At 37.4% G+C, this 18717-nt stretch overlaps 1 protein-coding gene across 9 annotated transcripts in view; it reads right to left on the bottom strand.

The window, feature by feature from the left end:
• LOC115425349 (membrane-associated phosphatidylinositol transfer protein 2) overlaps window positions 1-11968 on the bottom strand; it is a 43451-nt gene extending 31483 nt beyond the window's left edge. For 5 of the 9 annotated variants that reach the window (XM_030142827.1, XM_030142828.1, XM_030142831.1 and 2 more), the window contains exon 1: window positions 11308-11968. The gene's annotated coding sequence lies outside the window, so the exon portion shown is untranslated. The remainder of the gene's footprint in view (window positions 1-11307) is intronic. The other 4 variants (XM_030142833.1, XM_030142835.1, XM_030142834.1 and 1 more) reach the window with 1 other exon arrangement.
• Window positions 11969-18717: the final 6749 nt, after the last annotated feature.

Here is an 18717-nt window from a genome sequence, read left to right as displayed (position 1 = left end):
TAGCCAGTACTGTTCATGGCAGGCTGTGGGTGCTCTGAGGCCAGAGGGAAAGAGTTTACGATCCACCTGCAGTGACCACAGGGGCAAACAGCACTGTGAGAATGGGACTTCTCTGTCCCCTATATCATCTACTATGAACAACTGTAATGTAATATTTTAACACCTGAAGCCTCCCTATAGTGTTCTTGTACATAAAAATCAAATGACTGACCCTTTCCTACACCACACAGTACACAAGTGCATATGTGGGGTGTGCACTTACTGCACAATCTGACATAAGATCACGTTACACTTTGTTTGATCTCAATAAAACACTGAGACAGTGAGCAAACATGTATTTGTTCCAGGTATTTAAAGGTAGTCTGGACTCTTTGTATGCTATACAGCACAATGCACAACTCAAAGTGATGAGACAAGAGCAGGGAATTGTTTGAGTTTTCTATTTAGTTTGCATTACAGACTTAGACTAATGCAGAGCAAAAAAAACACATAAATGAAAATGAAACATGGTGAGGAAAAAGGAGATGAACTCTTTACCCATTAATATTAGTGTACAATAAAGAAGAGCTGCAACAACATGAGCTGCCTGTGTCATTGGCAGTGTGCCGTATAAGCAGAGGGGTGTGATACTGTCAGTTGAAGGACTCTGACAACTTAACGTAAACTATAATACATAGTTATGTGTCACCATGTTGTGCCTTATACTGTAAATACAGTAAGCTCCCATGATGCATTTGAGAACAAGGCCGTCACACTTCCTGTCCCTCCGACCCGTGCTCCTCCACAGGCTGAGGAGGTAGGAGGCACAACCTGCCCTCGTTCTCCTCTCACCATCACATTACAAGTTAGAAACTAAAAATACTTGACTCCCCGAGAGCATCTCCTCCATTGTGTTCCTCCTCCTCCTCCTCCTCCTTGTCCTCTTCCTCCTACAGTAGCCCTGCAAGTTAAGAACTGCTTCTAAAAATGATCCTCACTTACACAGAGAGGGAATAAGAACCTTCACCGTGCACAGGCACCACATAGAAAAGAGGTGGAGGCAGAACTTTGGACAAGAGAAAAAGATCACTTACTCACTGAGAGGTTTCATTTACACTGAAATTTAGGTCAAGGTTTTAAAATTTAAGGCAAAAAACATATATAATGTGTCACATCCAATGATTTAGTGACTGAAAATGTCCCATGCAGCCATTAATGATGAAAAGATGACATTCCTAAAAGCAGTTGCAGTGATAAGAGCTTTCATTGTACTTTTTAAGTATTCACACACATATCACTTATCCTCCTGAGACCCAGTAATGCATTTTTGTCCTCTGGATTTTTGTCCATCACACAGGACAAACCCAAAAAAAAGTATATACCTGAAAAAAACTGTTGCATCATGCTGTTTTCAATCAAATTATTATTTAATATAAAAAAGCCAAAATGTTTACTTTTCAGGGTGTCAGGAGGATATACCTGAACTTACACCAAAACAGATCTAAAACGCAGAACCAGCCGAATAGATTAGATAACCCCACTGGATGTGTTGTAATTAAAAGTGGACATAAATAAATCAGGTTCCCAATGACTGCTGGGAACTTTAATCTGTTTTAATATGCGATTCCATTGTTTTCTTATGCCTCAGTGATGTTCATCAGCCCACCAGTTTCCAAAATGGGCCTGTTACATACCAACTCGATCTCTAATCAACACCATGCCTCGCTCTGGAATCCAGAATTAGATGACCTTATATGCAAATTACACTTGGATTAATGAGTTACGAGCCAAGGTTAAATGAGGATCCCCCCTCGCTGTCATTCTCTCCCAGTGCTCAGACAGCCTAAATCAACTGTGCAGAGTGCAGGCTTATGTAACTCGAACAGATACAGAAAAAGAAAGCATTACTACTCTAGTCTTTTTGTCCATCCCATTAGCTAATTCATGTAGTCTACAGACCTCATGACAGGAAACAACTTTGTTGATTCAGACAGCCTACCTCAAACATCGTCATCAGCCCTTCCGCATGTGCTCAAATTAAGAACACCAAGCTACTTGTGCCTGCGTTTCCAGGGTTGGTTCACACATCTTGCATGTTTAAAGATTTTAGATATATAACATTTACTGAATCTGATTTGATTTGGAGTGTACTTTTAACCATGAGAAGAAAAAAAATAGTTAACCTGTGTTCAACATGTGCAGTGTATATAATGTGACTGGGCGGCTCATTTTGGAGCATTTTAAGGCTGCAGGTGAAATACATTTAATAAAAAAATTAAATACTATGAAACTAAAAAAATTGATTTTGTGGTAACCACATCTGCAGGAACTTTGCCTGGTAATGCAGCTTTAACAAAATCCAAGAAGAGAAATTAAATGGATTATACTTTTCCAAACTTGTAAAGAATAATGTTTTGCCTGAGGCCAACTGTATTCCTTTCCTGCTCCTTTATCCTCTCCATCATTGCTCGAAAGGGGGGGGTTACCATGGAGACAAAGAGGGTCCTTTCCTTATTGGATGCCAAGATGAAGTCAGGGTGATGAGGAAAGAGGAGACCAGACACTGACGGGACTGATACTTCTTTCTCCTGTTTCCCCGGTTTCCACTTTCACTTTTGTTGAATTGCTCCCCACCTCGGCTCATTTCGACTCTGGTTACTGCGTTCTGGCTACAGCGTCAGCCTGCATCACTCAGTATCTCTGAACCTAAAAATAAGCTTCTGTGATATATGCAGGTGACAATTTAGAATTAAGAGAACGCATGGTAAAAAATAGCAGTGGTGGGTGTTACACATTGCCTCAGGCAGAAGTCTACCTACAGTTATGTTGTTTGCAGAGCTACATGCTGCTGCCAAAGTAATTCTTGTTTTACTGCCAAACAATGTGAATATAAGCCTGCTATGGCCCACACATCTTCAAGAGTTAAAATGCTCCATGTCCTATGTAACTAAAATGTACAATTTCTTTCCAAAATGGTATGGTATATAATGTCATTGCCCTGTATCAAACATCTACCAAAACGTGAAAAGACTGTGCAGGAGAGTGCTTACAAAACCAATATCCAATTTATTCACTCCTAAGAATTTCTGTCTTTGTGCCCCAATTTCTCATGCTCTAGTAGCTGAAATGAAAATGGATCTGAAAACTTTGGTGTGATTTGAGGACAGAGGAGCAGACAAATATGCAGGTATCAGAGAAAAGTAAATTAGAAGAGCAGTGAAATTAAAGAAAGGAATGAGATGAGGATTGGAAAAGGAGGCAACGGATGATTTTTTTTTTTTTTAAAGGAAACAAATAGTAGTCAATGAGGAGAAGAACAGGTATAACTGACTGCAAAATCCCAAGAGGAAAGTCTAAACAAATCATAATCTAATTTATCTGTTGCTATTACACCTTTTTTTCCCTATCATTTTGGTTTGGATAAATCTGAATCACTGAGTCATCAGTTCAGTGAGTAGGCCTGTGTTAACAGGACACCAGGCATCGAGGAAAATTAATTGCAAGGGAAAAAAATTGCTGCTAATGAAAAGCTAAGGCCATGTGCCGCCGTTTGGTGAAATACCTCAAACCCTGTTGTGCAGCAGAGCTCTTTCTAAACGTGTTCTACCCAGTGGCCAAAGACAGAAGCTGTCTCTCATTCTGACCATAAAAGGCCATTTTCAAAGATGCGCTTGGTCCTGTGACTTTGGCTAACATTTGTATGGGTTCTGAGGTCAGTGTTTCACTTCTGTGAAAAACCAGCCATTTGTACCTTGGAATGTTGTTATCAGAGCATGAGGTTTGAAAAATAAAAAAAAAGACATCATCAGACCTTTACTGTAAAGCATTTGGATGTTTGTCATACACCACTGTTAATGGAGATGTGGAGTTCTGTCTGAAATATGGAAGCCTTTGGCGAAGATGGGAATAATACTGAAAGACTTTTCAATAAAAGCTTGTACACCAGGAGAAAAAATAAAGAGACAAGGGGGCAGCAAGGGGGAATTTAGGGTCTTAAAGTGTCTATTTTTAGCTACAGAGAACTCAGGTGTCTGTAGCCAGTAGAAATAAAAGGGAAGCCGGGGGAAAAGTGACATGAAGCAGCGCTGTCGCTTTTATTTTACATGATCCCTGTGAGTCAGAGTACCGCAAGGTTTAGGGGGTGGGATAGAGCAAAATACAAATGTAAAACGGCATATATAGCCCATACGCACACACCACGATATGAATAAATATGCAAAGCAAAACCAAGGAAGGAAAGCAAAAGAGCACAGCGACAGCCTCACTGTGAATAAAAAAAAAAAAAGGTAATAAAACAGGATAATACTCAGTGAGTAGATGGTGAAAGCAGCATTTCTGATTTACAGCAGACTATGGTTTTTGCTGATTAGATTAGCTGATATATCATCTACTGGGATGCAGGACTCTGCATCACAGAAGAACAATATAGGTGCAAGAACTTTCCTGGCAAAGAGGGTGTATGTCAGAGGCAACGTATTGAATGTACTTCATGTATCGTGATTTGTTCCACATCAGATGTAGTAAATAACTATATTATTTCTAAAAACCACAAACTACCACATAGATTTTTAAGCCAGTGGCATGAGATTTGCTTTGGCATTTAGCTTTTCTCACTCCTTACCCCTTACAGACATACATTGACTTTAAATGGACCAGTGAATACAGTATTTTGTGAGAGTGCAACATCATGGGTCATTTGTGGCATTAATGTTGCTAGGCTAGCAAGTGTATGTTGGTCCATTAGTAGTGATTCTTTAGAGTTTGACAGTCCATTTTCATCGTGGATGAGTTTCTAAAAAATGTTCTGCTACTGCTGTAAAGTCTGTTTTTATTATCATTTAAAAACCTTCAGCTTTTCACCGCAGCCTGATGAATGTCAACATGAAACAACACCTCCATCCCCTGACAGGATGCAAATAACAGACTTCAACTTTTCCATAAACTGAAACTCAAAAAAGAACAAAGAAAGGTGGTGAGCTGTTACAAAACCCCAACCACACTACCAGAAAATCTGGTATCCATGGGGAAGGGGACATGGTGCAGCACAAAACCTTCCTCTTCATCTCATTTCCTCAACAACACCACTGTAGGAGCATTAGCAGTGATGTGCCATTCATCAGCTAGCTCATCATGGATGCATGGGGACAGATTGTCCCCCTGCCATCCCTGTAAACAACCAAACACCAACATTAGCATCACCTGCTTTGTTAAAAAACGCTGAGGTGGGAGGGCGGGTTGGGAGAAGGACAGTCTGTGGAGCAGAGGAGTGGAAGAAACACAATGTTCCATTCAGCGCTTGGCTGGCGCCCAGGTGCATGATGGAGGTTCATTTTAAATACTGTCATGATGCTCGATTATCCCCTCAAGATGAATTAAAAAGAAAAATAAGATAACCAGCTAAGTGGCAACATGTCACTGACTCCCCAAATAGGACATCACAAATATAAAAGATATTTAAAAAATAAATAGATAATATATATTTTATATATAAAAGATGTTTTTTTTCAGGGTTACACCAAATCACTTTGGATGCCAGAACAATGCAACAGGCACCCATATTAAACTGTGTTGCAACACAGAAGCAAGTAGTAGATCAATCAGAGTGGCCAGGTCAAGTTTATTAATACAGGAAATATGGGCAAAATGTGATGTCAAATTTCATAACATCACATTTAATTTGTTCTGTAAATTTAACTATAAAATACTTCAAAATAATCATACTCTACAATCAAAGAGTCAAAACAGTAAAACTAACAGACTTTCATAGAAGTTTCCAAACATCCTTCAAGCATTTAACCTGTTTCCTTACAGTTTCCAGCATAAGAGCTTCAGTGGAAGAGATGCTCCTCATCTATCCATCATCATTACAATGCAGACATTAGGCTCACAATGACTGTTTCAGCTGAATTAATTACCTCCACCAAGGAGGTTATGTTTTTGCCAGGGTCTGTCTGTCTGTCTGTCTGTCTGTTAGTGTGCAACATAACTCAAAAAGTTATGGACAGATTTTGATGAAATTTTCAGGGTTTGTTGGAAATGGGATAAGGAAGAAATGATTAAATTTTGGTGGTGATCGGGGGTGGGGGGGCCCACGGGGGGGGGGGGGGGGGGGGGGGGGGCGCAGACCAGAAAATTTCATCAAAATCTGTCCATAACTTTTTGAGTTATGTTACACACTAACGGACAGACAAACAGACAGACAGACAGACAAACAAACCCTGGCAAAAACATAACCTCCTTGGCGTGGGGGGGCCCACGGGGGGGGGGGGGGGGGGGGCACTGATCAGCCTTGGCGGACGTCTGCGCTCTCCAAGTGCTTCTAGTTTAATGTGAAAACCCCATCCTAAACAGTCACTTATATTGTTACACTTGTTGAATATTTGATACATAAATGTGCACACAAGCATATGTGCACAAAGCACAAAACCTCTTTGCTTAATCCACTCTACTTCACATTCAAAGTTAAAAGAATCTCCAACATATGATGGATCAAGCTGGAAACCTGCCTAGACTTTTACCTTGTGCTACTTCCATTCCAACACTGCAAACCAAAGAACCTACCAGAAAATTTATCAAGACCAAAGGATATTTCATAAGGCTGCTTTGTTGACAATTAAATACTCTTTCAAAGTGTGTACTGAAAAAAAAAACACCTATAACTTGTTAAAACCCCCCCTAGTGCTGTCAGTGTCAATAAAAATCAGTCTCTATTGACTGTCACAAGAAATGACAAGCAACACGACATGGGTCTTTGTAACCTGGAGTTATCAGCTGTGGAAAAATTATTTAGACCCTCGTCCAAGATAACATTAGGGACTTGCTGGTTAATACCCACCACATTTTTCTATAAGCTCATTAAACAAATTGCATTGCCTGGCTGTAGACTTAATTGACTTTTCTAATATCCAAACAAAGTAATCATACAAAACTGGCTAATGCACCCATTTAAATAAATCCCTAACAGTAAGAACTGAGTCTCAGTGAGATTATATGGTACAAGCTTATTTATTTCATAAAACTAAACAGGGCATGAGAAGAATTCATAATTAAAAAAAAAAAAAAAAATTGTCCTTCATTGCTCAACAGCTGTACAGCTGCTTCAGCTTTGCCCCAGTATCTTATCATTTGGCCTTGAAGATTATGACACCACCTTGTCTTGGGTGGGAGCGACAATGATTGCATCTATTTGATGGGTGAAACAGCATGCAAAAGGCATCTTAAACAGAGCACTATCTGATCTCAGAGAGGAGCCATGTCACTCTTCTGCTTAAACCACCAAGTAAAATAACATGAACCAAAACGGTTACACAACCATTCAGCGCAAATAAATGGAGATGATGCAGTCTGATTACAAAAATGTCAAGTTACCACACAAACATTTCAGTTAATTTAGCGCTACGTCCTGTGAAAAGAAAATGAACACAGTAACACTGCAGCATGCATGCAATGTGTGCATTCATAGACACACCAGTCTGAATCTTCAACTCAATTTACCAACCAGTTAATCCTCCTCAAAGAGCATTTGTACTTAATTTTACTGTGTCTTTACCTTGTGTTTCTCTGCTCTTCCTGTGTCAGCGATCTCATGAGGAAATCAGCTCAAACTGTACTCACATCCAAACCAAAAGATGTGGTGAGAAGCTTCATACGTCATTCAAACCTTAACTGACAGGAAGTGTGTCTTGTCTTGTTTCCCTTGACTAAAATGTTATTATTCTGGCTGCACACTTACTCGAAATTACTGCAATAGTGCCAGGAGTACTGATGTACTGTATGCTGCTTATAAAAAACAAAAACTGAGGGTCACAGCAGAAAAACAAAAAACCTGTCACATGAAAGAATAAAAAACACACTCCCCATGTTTCCATGCAGTGCTATGAATACCTAAACAAGACGGAGACACATGCTCACAGGATACCGACTCCTCTGTCAGGAATTTTCCGCTCCACAGTCACTGTGACATACAGCATATATTTACATATCCTCACCATGTTTTTCTCCTGACCATCAGGAGAACGACAGGCTTTCCTGTAGCTATATAGAATAATGAAGTGGTGGGTCATTTTAATCTGAGGGAAGAGACTAGCATGACAGAAACAAGCCAACACTATCTGCAGATAGAAATTCTTATCTGAATTTTTCCAAAAAAGGTCAGCGCAGCTTTTGCACTTGGCTTTTGCATAAGAAACAGCATCAGAATAGCTTTAATAAACAACTCCAACTGCTGCACAGTGAGCCAAAAAACACCCAGCTTGTGTAAAAATGCAACTATTTAGACAGTCGCTTGATAATTACTCGCTTTCTCTCTCCTTTAGTATGCCACTGTGCCTCCTTGTCTGGTGTGTGAGATTCAAGACAGACACCTGAGAGTAAAAGACTATCAGGTTCCAGCCTCTCATCGACTGTGGTCTCGTAAGATTCTTTGGCTGACTGGAAAAACAATAAAACAACTACAGTTAAACAAGCACTGAGCCAAAGCAGATTAAAACTACAGACAAACATCGAAGTCCTCACACTGCTGGAACCACTAAACATCAGTAGGAACACTGCTGGGGATAAATTTGCAACCTTGAACCTACATTTCTAATTTTCAAGGAAATAACTCATACAATATTCATACTGAATAAATATTTAAAGTCTGTCAAAATAACTTGGTTACATAAAAAAGTCTTGGTGGAATAAAATTTTACTAAGCTTTTTTCTTGACAGGACAGATCACCATCAATTCTCATAAAATGCGTCCGCTTTCCATTAGTATAAACTTTCCTAACATTTTAGAAATCACCCTGCGGTTGGTGCATTTGAAGAAATAAACAAGTCATGTTAAAAAAAAAAGGTATCAAAGCAAAAAAATGTAGAGACTGAGTTAAAGAAAGTGTTCTGCCTTTAAGAAGAGCTTCAAATTAAAACAAGACAGAGTACTGTCAATAAGATTAGAAGGATTAGACATGCTGTCGACTAAAAAGTGTCTAAAAGCAGAGCCAAGTCCCGCGTCTACACTCACTTCTGAATACACTCATGGTAGAGAATACATTGCTCTGTAAGGCCTTTACTTCCATGAGTGCGTTTCTCATTGACCCCTTATCCTTCACTCCCACTTTCCACAGAATTTGCTGGATGGAATTAGCTCATCACATATGGTGCATGTTAAGAGTGAGGATGAAAGGGGGAGAAAACACATGGAGAATGGACATCTTTTTATGATATGATTAAAACTAGTAAAAACACATCACATAGACAATTTACAGGCCACTCTATTTAAAGAGCAAACAACTAAAATCACAGTCTGCTAAAGAACATATTAGCAAGGTTTTTTTAAGCCTCCAAAATGCCTGGCTATGGAACATGTGATTTGACAAAGTACCGTTAAATTGCTGTTTAAGCAGTTTGTGCTCTTGTGCACTCAACAATGGTTGGTGATAACTGAGCAACTTGAGGGTTCAATTAATAAGCAGAACACTGGGAATTTGCCCAAATGAGATTCATCATTGCAATGACTTCCCCTTCTTTGCATATCTCAAGTCCGATGAATAAATCTTTGTAATTAAACATCAACAACAGCTTTATCTACACCAGCCAAAAGGTTGACAATAGAACGGCATGTACACTTTCTCTGAAACCTGAAAAACACTTTTCCAGACTTTCCAGTTTGCATAGTCAACAAAGACTTGCCTATGTATTGTGTGTGTACCTGAAGGGCCCCCAAAGGAAAACTAGTTGAGCGATACCTTAACAGTTAGAACTCAGGGATTGTATCTTGGAGTCTTAGCATGTATGTCTTGTAGAAAAATAAATAAGATGCATAAAATAGCCATATGAGGAGTATTGAATCCTGTATAAGGAGTGCTTCATTTTTAGTGACTGACCAGGCAGGAATAAAATCCAAGTGTGTTTATGATGTAGGTTTTACATGATGACAGAGAAACTATTTTGACACACTGTATATGAATAGCATGTGAAAATATCATGCTTGGCAATAACAACTCCATTGAGCAATAATCTTTAAAATAAGCATGAACGGTTGATATTCATATCTCACTTCAAAAACGAACAGAAGTAATGAGTCTTAATCTCAAACCTAAATGTGACTCAGAGTAGAACAATCGGTGCAAAGAAAACATGGACTCCCAATAATTAAGCGCTGGAGTTTGCACAAAATCTAATTTTGCAAATTGCACTCTTATTAAGCCACTTTGATTTCTTGCACCTTTGTATTGCTGCACAGTTTTTCTTCAGGTGTATGTAACCCTTTGACATTATGCAATTAAAAAATGACCAAATGTTTGCACCATCTTCTCAGAAAATTTTTGACATAAAATTTACAGTGCAAGACACAGACACACACACACACACATACATACACAAAGAAGCAGGACACAAGTTTCAACATGTTAAAAAGGAATTACACCCTGTTTGTATCAGGACACTATTTCTCAGGCCTCATACTCCATGAGCATGCCAGAGCTTGTTCTTGTAAGACTGCAGATATGTTGCACTCCTAAATCCTCAACACAGTCGCTAATTAAAACACATACTGCAACAATTACAACCAGAACAGGGGGTCACAGTCAGTAGAGACGCCATGGAGCAGCTCCTGCCCTCAAATCAGAGCCATCATCTGGACAACAGACGCCACAGCCTCCAAGTCAGCACTGCCTCCATGACTCACCCAGGCCCTGCTGAGTCAAGTGGAGTGACTCCTGATGCGGAAACTCATAAGGAACGGGATACTATATTAAACTTGTGGCATACAGATTTCTCTTTTGAGACCAAAAGAGGTTGATAGTGACATATATTGCAGCCCATATACAAGATGTGCCCTCCTCTTGGTGAACCTGCTGATTCAGTCCAAACCTTTAAGTAAAGTCAACATACTACAACTGACAGCTTAAATAAGTCTTCACACTTGGGTATCACTGGAAAATATCTGAGAAATAAACCCAAAAACAACAGGAAATGTGAGGTCAGGAAGACAAAAAAATACGATGTGCTCTGGATATTTTCGGGTTTAACGTATATTTGGAAACACGTCTGCAGTCAGGATGCGATTTCATAACATTTCATCTGCTTTAACGAGGTGACAGTGACAGAGCCATGGCAGAAGCTACACCTCTGAAGGCCAAAGCAGGGACACAAAGTTAACAGCTATGGCTGCAAATGACATTAAACACTGAAAAATAAAATAAAATAAAATAAAAATACATTTACTAAACGTGACGCTGCATCTCTGACACTGTTGAACTAGAGTAAACCCACCGTCAGTTAGTTACCTAGCAACATGGCAGCACGGTAATGACAAATTGATGGCTCGCAATGCTTATCACATACCTGGACCTGATGCACACCGGTGACACACTCCAGCACTCAGCAAATCAAAGTTCATCGGCCTCTGTCCACAGTCCGGGGCCCCTACTTGCACCAGTATCACGGTTCGTCCTCAACACGAAGTATCCTCTGACTTGATGTGGTCTGGAAACAATGCCATGGTGGTGATGAACGCATCGAAATTCAGCAAATTATTTGCTTTACGTCGCCGTCTGTTTGGCCCTTCGGTGGAGGAAGGGGTGCGGGTACATGTAAAGATAACACGTAGAGAAACATCATCGACCCGAGTGTGTATGTGTGTGTGTGTATGTGTGTATGTGTGTTACATGTCAACCGCCGTTAATACCCGTGTTTACAAAATCTGCCCACATCATTGCGCCGCACGTTGGATTTCCTCAATCGACAGAAAAAGGCCAAAGTAGCTATGGTAACGTTAAAATGTCCTTGAATATCCCAGCTACCCTCGCAGGAGTTGGTGGCTCGTTTTGTCCAACTGACAGGAAACGCCGCGGCTCTAAACTCAGCTCAGCAGTTGCCAGCTCCGTCCACAAAACCGAGAAGAGCGAAGAGCAAACATATAGAGGGTTCTCGCCATCGTAAGTTGTCACTCCTCAAGTCTGAAGCGCTGCAAGACTTCACAGTCCTTTCGGGCACGACACAAAATACAGCGAAGCTAGCTTGGGTACGGAGAGATTTCCGGTACATGTTTGGCAATAAAAGCCTACCTTTCTGCGCATTATGGCATTACCATGCTAGTCCACCATGTCCACACTGTTGTGGTAATAAAACATGACAGCTGCTAAAATCCGTCAAGTTAAAAGTGTTGAAAAACTCTTCTAAATCAGCCAAAATAGAATGTGGTATTTTATTTTAAAGGGCTATTATCTTAACTTCCGGTTGTTTTGCTAACTTGACCAGTTCAGAGCGTAACAGTCAATAAGATGAGCAGTTTTGATAAGAGAGCGACCCCTTCTGGCAAAGCTCTGTATGACCCAGACTTGCGTCATGAGTGGTTACGTATTTCCGCAGACATTAGAGTTGAATATTATTATAGGACGACCAACTTTCATAATCAACTCTTATCATCTTGGTTACTGCTATACTCACACAACTTTTCTCCCCATAAATATTTCATTTGGAACAATCAAGATATTAAGTTTAAGAACAAGTCTTTTACATATTCAGAAATGGGTTGATAGAAACATTTTACTTGTTAGTCAGTTGCTTAATGATAATGGTCAGTTTTTTTCTTACGAAGAGTTTTTGTCTATTTATGATTTCCCTGTCACTCCAAAAGAATATGCCATAGTTTTTGATGCAATACCAGATGGAGTTAGAAGGTTACTGATGTCTGCTCCTAAAGGTAAAAGTTGTATTGTCTCAGAACTAAATCCTGTTAACATATATATTGGTAATATCTGTCCTTTATTGAGTGATAAAGCCACTAACCAATGTATTAGAGAAATAATTCAAAGAGATATTGTTTCCAAACCTGCAGCTGTTTTTTATTGGAATAATATTTACTATGACATAGACTGGAAAAACACTTGGATCCTGTCAAAGAAATTTATTATTACTAATAAGGTACAAGAAGTTACTTTTAAATTGATCTATAGATGTTATCCAGTGAAGACCTATATGATTAAATATAAAAGAAATATTGATACTCTTTGTTCTTTATGCAGCAACACAGAGGAAACAATATGTCATTTATTTTGGGATTGCACCTACACACATATATTTTGGATTGATTTAAATAATTTTATAAACACAAAAATTGACTCTTCGTGTAAACTGAACTTTCAACACATTTTATTTGGCCTATCACACATTGATAAAATAACTCCAGAAAAAAGATATATTATCGACCTTTTGATTATTTTTACCAAATTTCACATTCATTGCTCCAGATTTGCACATCAACGTCCAAACATCACTGTTTTCAAAGCCCTTTTTTCCAATTACGCAGACAACTTGAGAAACAGTATAAATTCTAAAGCAAATAAAACAAAAAAAATATGTCAAATGTATAATCTTATTCAATTTGTATAATTTTGATTTATTCCTCGAGCAATTTTTTTTATTTTTATTACATATGTTTATTTATTTTTATTTATTTATTTTATTATTTTTATTTATTTATTTATTTTTCTTTCCTAATGTCTTACATGTATTTCTCTATATAATGTAAAAGATTTTGTGAATTATGGAACTTTCTACCCTTGTTGTTGTATAATATTATGTATATTTACTGTTCAATGTTAATTGTTCAAATAAAAAAAAAAAAAAAAAAAAAAAAAAAAAAAAAATATATATATATATATATATATATATATATGTGTGTGTGTATATATATATATATATATATATATATATATATATATATGTATATGTATATATATATATATATATATATATATATATGTATATGTATATATATGTATATGTATATATATATATATATATATATATATATATATATATATATATATATATATATATATATATATATATATATGTATATATATATATGTGTATATATATATATATATATATATATATATATATATATATATATATATATATATGTGTATATGATGAACAGTCACAAAAAGTACATTTATAGTACTCTGTACCTATGGGTCTTAATTCAGGAAAATGGGTGTATTCTGGTATATATTAATAGAACATAATAGCAGCATATAATAATAATAATAATAATAATAATAATAATAATAATAATAATAATAATAATTCATCCATATAGGCTGTTGATGTTAGAATAGATAGAGGACTTAATTATGATGTTGTACATGATTGTATTTAATGTTATATGTAGCCTCTGTAATTATAAATTGAGAAATTGGAGGGGACTGTGGTTATGCTTAAATAACCTACGTCTGCCTTTCCTCAAAAAAAGGGTCAGGGCCCAAAACAGCGTGAAGCGAATCAAAGTTTGAGCATGGAGATCAATGGATGTCCAAATATGAAGTAGAAAAATGGATATTTTTCAAGAAATATAGAAGTAGAGGTGTTTGACTATCAACAGGGGTCCATTTTATTTCCTCTGTTTTCTTGCGTAGGTTCTATGTGCATGTATATATGCACATGTATGCTGGTCTGTATGTATATATGCATATGTACAAGTATGTATATATCTGTATATAATTATAAATAATTAATAATTTAACTTTGGGGAAGGAGTGGGACTAAACAAGTTTTTTTATTCTTCCCACTCCATTTTCACAATGTAGGAGAGACTGTATTTGTTGTTTTATATTTGTGTTATATTTCTATTTTCTTTATTTATTGATCTGTTGAAAGAGTTCTTGACTTCTTCTTATACCTACATGTTCTAAATAATTTTCTGTGGGGTGGGGGGTGTCTACATATAAGTTAATTTTTCTAATTCAGTGATAGAATGTAACTCCACTGTATATGTGTGTATAATGTGACACACTTGTACTTGACCAGAGTATTTTCATTTTATACTACTTTTTGTCCTGTCTTTTTGTCCTTTTCGTAAGCTCAATCAAGTACCTGTCTAACATGTTCAATGTATGTCTTGCTGTAATGCCAAAGCAATCACCTCAACTGCAAAACAAATCTACCCACTGGTACAAATAAAATAACCTTAAACCTTGTACTCAATACTTGTACAATTGTAATATTTTTGTGATATTTCTGACATGACCTCTTAATCCTCTGCCTAATTAAAACACAAGGAGAGTGGGGGTTTTTTGTTTTGTTTTTTTGCTTCATCGATTTCTTTATCTCATGCATAAACATATAGTGTTTGGGGATTCCCTGGCCTATGTGATAGACAGACAATATGTAACTATAAATAAATTACAAATACAATTACCTCATAGCAAATATGTAATTGTCCCCTTTGTGCAGCCTCCAGAGAGTGCAAGTGATGTTTTCATTCTTGCGGTGAGGACCTCAAGAAGACATCAGATGGATGTCTTCTTGCATCAGCTTACCCACATTATGCTGAAGTATATCATCAGTACTTTATGTAAATTCCTTGTGAATTGCAACATTTGTCCCAGAAATCCTTTAGAAGTGAACACTGCTTACACAGAACTATCCTCCATAAATCATATTTCATCATAGATTGTGTAAAATGTATGTAACATACATTGAGCATGTGTTGTCTGTTTTATTTTAACTAAGTGGGAAAAATGTAGTAATGAACAGGCCAAAAAAAAGTGTTTACTAGGCTACTGCTGACTTGTTCCACACATAATGCACTGCAAAGAAATGATTTACTTTGATAGACTTGTAAAGTAAAGCTTCAGGATTATAATCAGTAGACATAAATGCAGCATTTTTCACTTTACTGCAAATGGATAAATACTGACTGATCTGTGCCCTGGTACTGAATATACCAGGCTCCAGATAATAAGCATTTAAGTATCTGTCAGAATGTTACAGTTACAATAATAAATGATAGAAATGAGGGACGAGGCTAAAACACTGTTGAATGAGTCGTGCATTAGACTGTTTTTCCACTCAGGGAAGCATAATACAGGAAAGGTGAGTGTTTCATTTTCTAAATTTAAACGTTGGCCAGAAATGAAGCTAAAAAAAAAAAAAAAACACTCACCACAGGTCATCAGAGAGAGCCTTCTCCTCATGACCTACATAGTTTCCTGATTTACTAAGTATAGTCATTGTCAAGGGAGAGAACAGGAAGCATAACATCACATCATTTTTCTCTTAATTTTAATCAATTATTCAGCAATATTTGAAACAATTATCATACTGTTGAACTCTTATAGTGATAAAAAGATGTTAAAGATGAGTCTATTTTTAGGAAATAAGATTGAATCGTCTTAAGTGATTGACAGCGTTTACTATGGTAGGGGAAGAGCAGGGATATATGATTTTAGCCTTAACACAATGAGTGAGTGAAAAAATAATTAAATAGTGAGGAAACTATATTAATAAAAGACAGTAAGAGTAACTTTAAGAGTAGTAGGAACATGTCCTTATACCTCATGACAATGAATTAACCAGTAGCTCAACTATAAAGTTGCACGTCACTGCACTGGGTGTCAGCTTGAGTTTATGTAGATATAACAATTTAACAAAATTTATTAAAGTTAATTATTAAAATCAATTTAACTGAAGACTTTTTGAATAGGACCAAAAACCTAAAACAAATCCACACTAGAGGCCATCTTCAGCCAACATTTAGCCCATGCCACCAAAAACCTGCAAGACAAAGCCATTAAAGCCATAAAAATGACAGCAGACTCATTAAGATACTGTTCAAACTGTTTTTCTCTGGTGAACTTGGTTAGAAGGTAGAGCGGGTCGTCCAGTAACAGAAGGGTTGGTGGTTTGAATCCTGCGTAGTCCTAGTCATGTGCCGTTGTGTCCTTGGGCAAGACACTTCACTCTCCTTGCCTTCAGTGTCACTCACACTGGTGTATGAATGCATGTGAATGTTGGGTGGAGTTGGCGGGGCCACTTGGCACAAATCCCAGCCATGCTTCCGTCAGTCTGCCCCAGGGCAGCTGTGGATACATATGTAGTTTACCACCACCAGAGTGTGAATGTGAGAGTGAATGAATAATGGATCAATAATGTAAAGGGCTTTGGGTGCCTTGAAAAGTGCTATAGAAATCTAATCCATTATTGCCTCCGCCAAGGAACGGCGGAGGTTATGTTTTCATCGGGGTTTGTCTGTCTGTCTATCTGTTTGTTTGTCTGTTAGCAAGATGACTCAAAAAGTTATTTTTAAGTAAGTTTTTAAGTAAGTTTTTTTTAAGTAAGTTAAGATTTTGCTGAAATTTTCAGGAAATATTGATACTGGCACAAGGAACAAATTATTAAATTTTGGTGGTGATCGGGGGGGCTGATCTGCCTTGGCGGAGATCTGTGCTCTCAGAGTGCTTTTCTACTTAGTATTATAAAATGAAGAAACTGAAGGACTTTCCACACAGATTTGAACTGTAAAGGTAACTCTTAAAATTGAAACGGTGAAACTTTTATATATTCTATCTTCATTGCACATTAAGTGAAATATTTCAAGCCTCTTTTGTTTTAATTTTGATGATTACAAATGAATCACAAATCCAGTATCTTAAGATATCAAAATATTTCATAAGATCAGTCAAAAAAGATTTATAATGTCAAACCTCTGAAAAGTATATTTAATTTATTACACTCTTAGCCATGGCTCTTTTACACAAATTACTGATTGCACTGCTGATGTGTAATGGAAGCCTAGGTTATTTCTACAGCAGCCTTCAGCTCAACTGTATTGTTGGATCTGATGCGTCTCATCTTCCTCTTGACAATACCAAAGAGATTCTCTGCTGGGTTCAGGTCAGGCCCAGTTGGCTGCCCAATAAAGCACAGTTACGCCATGGACAGCCTTAATTTTTGGCACTGTTTTCCAGCTCCTGCTGGAAAAGGAAATGAGCCTCCCTATAAAACTTGTCAGCAAACAGAAGCATGAAGTACTCTAATACTGTATCTCCTAGTAGATGGCTGTGACTATGTCTTGACTATGGACTTGAAAAAAGTGATGATTTTCTTCATCATTGACTGTGGAAACTTTAAACTGAGCTTGCAGGATTTGGATTCTGTGCCTTCCCATGCTTCCTCCCTGATTTCCAAATGAAATGGCAAATTTACTTCCATCTGAAAAAGCACTTGTTACGACTGAACAGTGATCCATTTCCTTTTTACGTTTAATCTATGTGAAATTCTTCTAATGTTGTCTCTGGTATTGTAGTCTATTTCCTGCATTATGGCCCTTGATGCTCTGACCTCAGCCTCAGTCCAGTCTTTATAACCCTCCCACAACCAGCTTTGCTTGAAAATCTTCTCAAGGCTGCTGTCGTCCCTGCTGTTTGACACTTGAGTCTTTTTCCCACCACACTTTCCCCTTTTCTACTCGTGTGTTTGTTTCTGACTGATTCTGTTGATTCTTTAAAAAACAAAAAAAACAAAACAAAAACAGCTGAAGACACAGATGTCTTTCAATTGACTAGATGGCTCTGTTTAGTTTTTTAATATATTTTAATGTTGTGTTTTTATACCACTCTGCTCTTCTACTGTGATTTCATCTGTAAAACGTACTATAGAATTAAAGTTTGCTTACTAACTTCCAGTCAACATTTCATGAATATGCGTTTGTACAACAGTCAACTTAGTCATCTTCCCCATGATTGTGGTAGTATGTACAGAACCAGACAGAGAGATTTATGGTATTTGTACAGGCCCGCACCTCCGGCTTTAGCAGCATGCTTTACCCAAGTGCAATATGTGTACTGAATACATTACAGTTACAATACCTTAAATAAGGATATATATTTAACATATATCCTCCGTGTCCAGCCAGGGTCAAAGTGCAATATATATTTATCTGCCATTTCTTGATTGGTTGACATG

This window comes from Sphaeramia orbicularis, chromosome 9 (assembly GCF_902148855.1).
Source record: "Sphaeramia orbicularis chromosome 9, fSphaOr1.1, whole genome shotgun sequence".
Classification (NCBI taxonomy): Eukaryota; Metazoa; Chordata; class Actinopteri; order Kurtiformes; family Apogonidae; genus Sphaeramia; species Sphaeramia orbicularis.
The sequence above is the reverse complement of the archived record's forward strand: the minus strand, read 5'-3'. Positions and strand labels throughout refer to the sequence as shown.